This window comes from Montipora capricornis, chromosome 1, assembly GCF_036669925.1.
Source record: "Montipora capricornis isolate CH-2021 chromosome 1, ASM3666992v2, whole genome shotgun sequence".
Classification (NCBI taxonomy): Eukaryota; Metazoa; Cnidaria; class Anthozoa; order Scleractinia; family Acroporidae; genus Montipora; species Montipora capricornis.
In genome coordinates, this window is record NC_090883.1 from 42,200,377 (window position 1) to 42,207,876 (window position 7,500).

The 7,500-nt window shown below is 36.6% G+C and overlaps 1 pseudogene; it reads left to right on the forward strand.

Annotated features, from left to right (window-relative positions):
- The window catches only part of LOC138044670 (metal cation symporter ZIP14-like), a 63,550-nt pseudogene extending 58,343 nt beyond the window's left edge, over positions 1 to 5,207 (forward strand).
- Positions 5,208 to 7,500: the final 2,293 nt, after the last annotated feature.

The window sequence follows — 7,500 nt, forward strand, 5'->3', positions numbered from 1 at the left end:
AACCAGCCAGACTTAGTATTTTACTCTAACGCCAGAGTATTTTACTCTGTCTAACGCCAGACGATTTTACTCGTGGATGGGGAACCCCCAGGAGTCAATGGGTTAGAGTCAAGTATGAAGACAGACCACACTTAGGGCGCTTTCCATTTAACAGAACTGACCGGCCAGACCGGGCATTTGGAAGGAATAACTCTACAACACATTCAAATTAACACACTTCGAGGATCATATATACTCCTCCAGAAGAATACAAGGGAATATCATGCAAGTGTTCCTTCAAATGGTTGCATTTTCTTTGCAAAGTGATGGGTCTGGCTGGCCAGTTCTGACAAGATGAAAGCACCCTTAGTCTAGTACTAGCATTGTTTTCTCTGTGTTTAGCTTCTTGGGCCTTCAAGTTGGCACATGAGTTTCAAAAAGGAAAGGAAGTGTTCGAGATTTGAACATCATGAAGGAGTTCCTTCATTTGTTAAGATGGAGAACAAGGAGAAAGTGCCTGTGGATAATGGGGACATCATTTTGACAAATGTGGTGAGTAGAAAAATATTTCGTGATTATGAAGTCTTGCTGTTCTGGGTATGGATGAAAAAGTGAAAGTTGTTTTGAAACTAAACATTTGACCTTGGCAAGATTTTTACATGGATTACAGACAGATTTTCGTTTAATGCGTTTTTTGTGTGTTTTTTTGGCATGAAGAAGAGCTTTTTATTAATGGTGAATTAATAATTTGCATTTCTTTAAGAGTGCTTAATGGATTTTAAGAATAATCTTTAACTCATTTGAAGTTCATGAAAGAACATCTTAAAAACTATATATATTTAAAAGCTTGTTACAAAGAATACTGACATTAATTATTATTAACTAGTATTATTTTGATTCGGTGGTTTTGTACACTGTAACTGTAGCAATTATTATTGATTTGACTTAAAGCTTCATTCATAATTCTCCAATTCTTCTAGTTTTAATTTAAGTTGTGGTGTTGATTGCAAAGGTTTATTTAATTAACCAACAATAACATATAATAATGTTAAAGATGATTGTGCTCTTCAACAATGCCTAGATTGATTAAACTTCATAAAAGGCAATGTCTGTGTGTCAGATTATGAAAACAGTCATTGTTATTGGTAATTTTAATTGCAGTTCTTATCAGGGGCGGGTTGCTCAAAGCCTGGTTAGTGCTAACCATTGGCTAAGAGGTATCAAAACTTACAGGTTTCCATAGTATTTAATGCTGGTTAGCGCTAACCGTGCTTCAGTTAACCCTTTCAACCCCACGGCCCCCCCCCCCCCCCCCACTGACAAGTGAAGTTGTCTGGCAATAGACAGAGTAGAATCTGTGTCACTCTTAGAAGTGATAGAGCTAAGGAAAAACATTAATTTTTAGAAGCCCACAAAAAATTCAGGTTTGAACTCAAAGGGACCTTTCTGGTCTGGCATTATTTAGGCTTCTTTGCCAACATCTCAAGTTAATGGTTACCAGTAATTTTCTACTTTTCTGCAAGTGTAACCAATGAACTATTGTGAAATCAAATCGTGATTGAAAGACTAATACATTGATTTTCTCCCTATTTTGTGCAGTCTACTAAGGTTGGCTTGGAGAATTTTCCTAATGGTGTCCCACAGAATGCATCAGGCAACCCCAAGAAGAGTTTGTTCAGTAATGAGGACGGCAAGAAAACATTGAAAAACATATCCGCAGTGGCATGGATGATAATAATTGGAGATACTCTTCATAACTTGAGTGATGGGCTTGCTATTGGTGCTGCATTCTCTGAAGGGGGCAACTCTGGTGTTTCTGGAGGAATCAGTACCTCGATTGCAGTGTTTTGTCATGAGCTGCCTCATGAACTTGGTATTTAATTTATCATGATTACTTTATTTCGAAGTAACGCAGGAGGCAAACATTGTATCATGGTACATGCAATTTAAAGTTGAATTCAACTTAGGGCAATGGCTTGAAATCCTTCCCTCAAAGTTTTTTCAGTTATTTTTGCCATTTATAAAAAACCATATAATTATTTCTTTTTAAATTGACTATTAGTCTTAGCATGTCAAAATGTGTTTTTTTTGTTGCCTTCAATTCAATTCATGTTTGACCACTGGTCATTGTAAAAATATACAGATCAATGCATACTGTGGGAAAAGCCCAAGCTCTTTGCTAATGCTAACACAAGGCCTAAAACAATGTCTAGGCTTAAGGTTAGCATTAATAAAGGGGTTTTGGTTGATCATCAGCAGGAGTTGCCCTGAGTAGTCTGTGGTTCAATTTCTTGGCTTCTTGTTTGAATACATTCAACTGGCCTGTCTTCCACAATAATAATAATAATAATAATGAACTCTATTTAATTGTCGTCGGTACTTAGCACATCAACACAATCATAATAATAATAATAATAATGAACTCTATTTAATTGTCGTCGGTATTTAGCACAGGAGTACTAATTAAGGACACTGTACCAAAATCAAATCAAATTAACTCAAAATCAAATTGTTGGTTGGGTTTTGAGGAGAGGGGAAAACCAGAGGTACCCACTGCAGAGAAAAACCTCTCAGAGCAGAGAAGAGAACCAACAAATTCAACCCACATGTGACACAGAGTCTGGGAATCGAACCCGGGCCACATTGGTGGGAGGCAAGTGCCCTCACCACTGCGCCATCTCTGCTCCAATGTGGCATTCTTAACTGCACTGATGCTTCTTTCTATCCAAATTGTTTTTGGCCCTTCAAAAGCCCCTTTTGGGGTAGCTGTCAATTTAGTTATTTTTTGGGTCATTTACATGTAAATTAGTTCACTACCAAATTAAAACTGCATTGTGCTATTTTGCCAACAGGTGATTTTGCGGTACTATTAACAGCTGGTATGTCAGTCAAGATGGCTTTGTTGGCTAACTTTCTTTCTGCATTGTCCTGTTACATTGGTTTAGCCATTGGTATTTACATTGGTCAAGAGGGTGAAGTGCGTTTCTGGATATTTGCTATCGCTGGGGGAATGTTCCTCTATGTGGCATTGGTTGATATGGTAAGATGTTTACTTTTTCCAATGCTTTGTAAACACACTGAAAATAGTACAACTCCTCACTGTCTATGTTTACTTATTGGGAAACCTAAGTGGTCAGAAGTGGCAATAATAAATTATTTTGGACGCAAGTAAGGTCAAGGATGAGATGGTTTGGGGATGCTTTGTGATGCTCATTAAGGTTGGCATGCATCTCCTGTAATTAAGCCCATATTTGCAAGTCCTGTTTTCATGATACCAGTTACACTGCATAGCTGGCGGTATTGACTGAAGTGGAAAATACAATAATACTCTTTGTTTGACCCCCCAAGTGTTGGATACGCATTGTTTTTGTTTTCTCTTGGGACCATTGTACATGTAAGTCCCAAGAGAAACAGGAAACATTGCTTATGCAAAATTTGGGAGGGACAAACAAAGTGTTGTGGCATTTACGACTTAGTCAATTGTTGGCGCAAGAGGCAAATTAACAAGTGGCAAAGCATGCTCCAAGAATGGGGAGGGGTGCTGTTAATTTGCCTCTTGCGCCAACAGTACCGCCAGCTACTCTGGCTAGATGCCAGTCAAATGTATTTACAATTCTGGTAGCATAATTATTATGCAGAATCATGGTTATAGAATAATTTTGCTACCAAAGGCAGTAACACTGCTATATATAAAATGTGATGGAGGACTCGTTTGGGCAATCCAAAAATTTTCTTTCTTTTGATGGGTTCAATATACATGTAGTCCTTGAACTATGCTGTGCATCAGGACCACTCCATCCCATACATGTAATTTTTGCATTCCTTTGACTTGGTCGTACAACTCTATCATTGAAGAGATGGTAATAGTGACTTGGAATACTTGTTAAAAATCTGAATGCTCCTTTGCAGAAATCAAACCTTTCTATTAACAACGTTCTTGCTATTGAAATGAATGATTGTTTCAGATTTCCATCAGTGATATCACAGTCAGTCATTTCAATAAATTATGAGAAATGTATTACTAATTTTATAACATGTTTTTTTGTTTCTCTGCAGCTTCCTGATCTAATGCACAGCGAAGCATTGCAGACAGAACCTTTAGTCACGTTTTTGATGCAAAGCTTTGGTCTGCTTCTGGGATTTGTGATTATGTTGATCATAGCATTGTATGAAGAAGACTTAATGGCTATAGAGTTCTAACACATGGGGAACTCTGCTGCAGTGAGGCATGCCATTAGTTCATTGTTTTAGCCTTTTTTTTAGTACCAAGTCTTAAGAACTTTTTAAAAGTATAAATTTTAACAATAATAGTATTTTGTTACAATCTTAACCTTAAAAATCACCTTCACACATCAACTTGTAAAGCATTCAAGACCTTTGAGTTGCATAGAATAGTCTTATGACAGGAATTTTAGGCAAACATTTTACATCTGCATGCTTGGCTGTCTCTATCATGTGCAATCTTTTGGTTTGAAATAATATTAGTGGCAAAAATAGTTATTTAAAAGAATCATCAGGATATACTCTTTCAAAGGAAGGAATGATTCTTCTCATCAGGAGGATAAAGGATACAAAAGTTATTCAAATTTCTATAAAGTTATTCATTTTTTTTGTCTAGGTATAAATTCAGTGTCTTAACACTGAACTGCGAGTCAAAATCTGTCGTCTTACGCTTGTTAATCTGTTGACGCATCTCCAAGACATGATGTGAGACACTGGGAAATGTGATTTGTGATATGTTGCTCATTCTTGTTTGTATAATTTATTGCTTTGAAGATCATGTTAAATTGAGATGTCCTATACTGGACAAACGTTTTTAATTCTGTAAACACAGTGCCAGTAGTTAACAAGAATTTTTTTGTTTCCATATGACAGCCATTTCATAACTTGTAAGTTTCAGAAACTGATCATAATACTCTTATAAGCTCTCACACATCCCTTTGGAGGGTTGATATTGTATCGTAGAAATAGTTACATGTATTACAACAGTATGGGATGAAAGCCAATCGAAACACAGCTCTCAGGCCACATGCTGTAAATAACAATACAGTTTAAATGGTACCACAATAAGCTTTCCGTGTTTTAATTTACCATAAATTAAATTTTTGAAGTTAGCAGCATATTATAATATTTATCTATATTAAGCTTTTCGACCCTTATTTTTAAAAGTTACTTTAAGTTTATTGTTAGTATTTTTTACTTCAGGAAATAAAATTCTTTAAATAAAGCTATGTGTTGCTTGCTTACTTTAGAACCTAATACAACATACTTGATTGTCTGCTTCCCTTAAGGGCTTTTCAAGGTCCATATGGGGCTCATGGCATCGGGCCAAAGGCATACCTAAGGCACCTCTGGCAGCCACTATAAGGAAATCCATGTCTGATGTCGAAGCACAGCACCAAAGTCAGCTTTTTTTGCCATTAAACGTGGGAAATTGTGCTTTGTCATTAATGTGTTGAATAATAAAACAATTATCCTTCTCAATCTTGCGGAATGTCGCCTCAGTTTTAGCCAACTTGGCTACGGCCTCGTCGGTTAAGTATCAGGCGATATTTCGCGCGATTTTTCAGGATAATTGTTAATTATTCTTCGAGAATCGGCCGCGATATTGGATCGAGCGAAACAATTCACTTGTTAATAAAAACTAGACGCCCTAAGATCGTAAACTGGGTTGCCTTTGGTACCTGTTTGTCCTCCTCAAATTTTCGTACTCATTCTCAAACACCCTAACAAATCATCAGCCCCGAAATAGTCTTAAAATAGCTTCTTGTTTGAAATTGTTGCATAAATTAAATTTGGTCAAGAACGTACAGTAGTACGCAGTAGCAGGAGCCCATGAGTAATGGGCTCCTGGCAGTAGATAAAGTCGACAAACTTAAAGAAATATTGTTGGCTTCCCAAACACTAGAATAAATAAACAGCAAGAATTCCTGTCATCGTTGTGAGAACTTCAACCCACATATGCAAATTAGTTAATATTTACACAACACGATGAATCTCACAAAAACCTTTTCAACCCACAAATTTCGGTGCTATAATGTTCACTCAGGTAAAATATGCTATTTACAAGGTAATTTTTGTAAAATTACAAACAACATATTTGCTATAAGGGGCAAAAAAACCTCCCGATTTTATTCCTTGCACGCAAACAAGCAACACATTGCATGTCAAAGGAAAAAGGGAAAAAAAGGAAAGGAACTTTATTTAAGTGTCTAGTCGTTCTATGCGGGAGAACTAATTGGGGGCACTGTAAACTGAATTTAACAATGAATGCAAATCAAGTCAAATCTTGGTTTTTGAGGAGTCAGGGGAAACCGGAGTACCCGGAGAAAACCTCTCGGTGCAGAGTAGAGAACCAACAAACTCAAACCACATATGACGCCGAGTGCGGGAATCGAACCCGGGCCACATTGGTGGGAGGCGAGTGCTCTCACCACTGCGCCATCCCTGCACCCCACAAAGACCATGCGGAAGTGTTGTACATAACATCACATTTAGTAAAATATTTAGAAACAGATCACTACAACAACAACACTAATATTTATTGTACCCGAGAGATTTAAATAAAGTAAGTTACAAAAGCAATTAAATTTAAATATGATAACTAAAAGGGCACCAGCACCCTGAAATAACTATAAAGTTAAAAATGTCAGGGCGCTGGATCAGATATATTAAATTAAATATGAACAGCGGAGGTACAATAACATATACACTAACTACCGTACACACAAACGTAACGCTAATACTAATACTAACATGCACATAAACGTGACAACTACAGTGTATAAGGTACCGGTAAACTTGAAAATACAGCTAGAAAGAATATATAATTATATTTTTTAAACATTTTCGTAATATTTTAAAATGAACCTTTTTACGAAGAGTATCATCAATATAATTTAAGATAATGTTCCTGAAGACTTAATTTAAATTTTGAAAGAGAGGCAGTTTTAATCTCTTCTTTAATTGAATTCCAAATCATAGGCGCTCGAAATCTTATATTAAATTTACCCAGGAACCCATGACCCGGAGCCTACAACTCAACTGTGTTCGTGTAACGGCGTTTTTACAGACCGATTTATTTTTAGATTGAATTTCCCGCGAATGAGACTCCAACAGGAGCCCGATGACCTTTGTTTTTTGACCTAATTCGCGAGAAAAGAAAGTCTAAAAATAAACCTACTTGTGAAAACGCCGTTTCACAGACGCTGTATGGAAGTTGCACGCTCCAGATGGGCTCCTGATTTACCATATTTCGTTCTAACTCTGGGAAGGTAATATGATTGTTTCGCTGCATATCTTGTATGAACCTCACTCACTTCAGAAAAGAAGGTATCAAAAACAAGAGGTAATAATCTATTTTTAAATCTATACATAAATAATGCAATATGATAGGAGACCAGGTCACGTAGTTTAATAATATTTAATTTTTTTAAACAAAGGACTTGAGTGCTCATCGAATTTTGAGAATGTCATGTAGCGCAAAGCTTTTTTTTTTTAAACAAATAGAGGTTGTAAGGT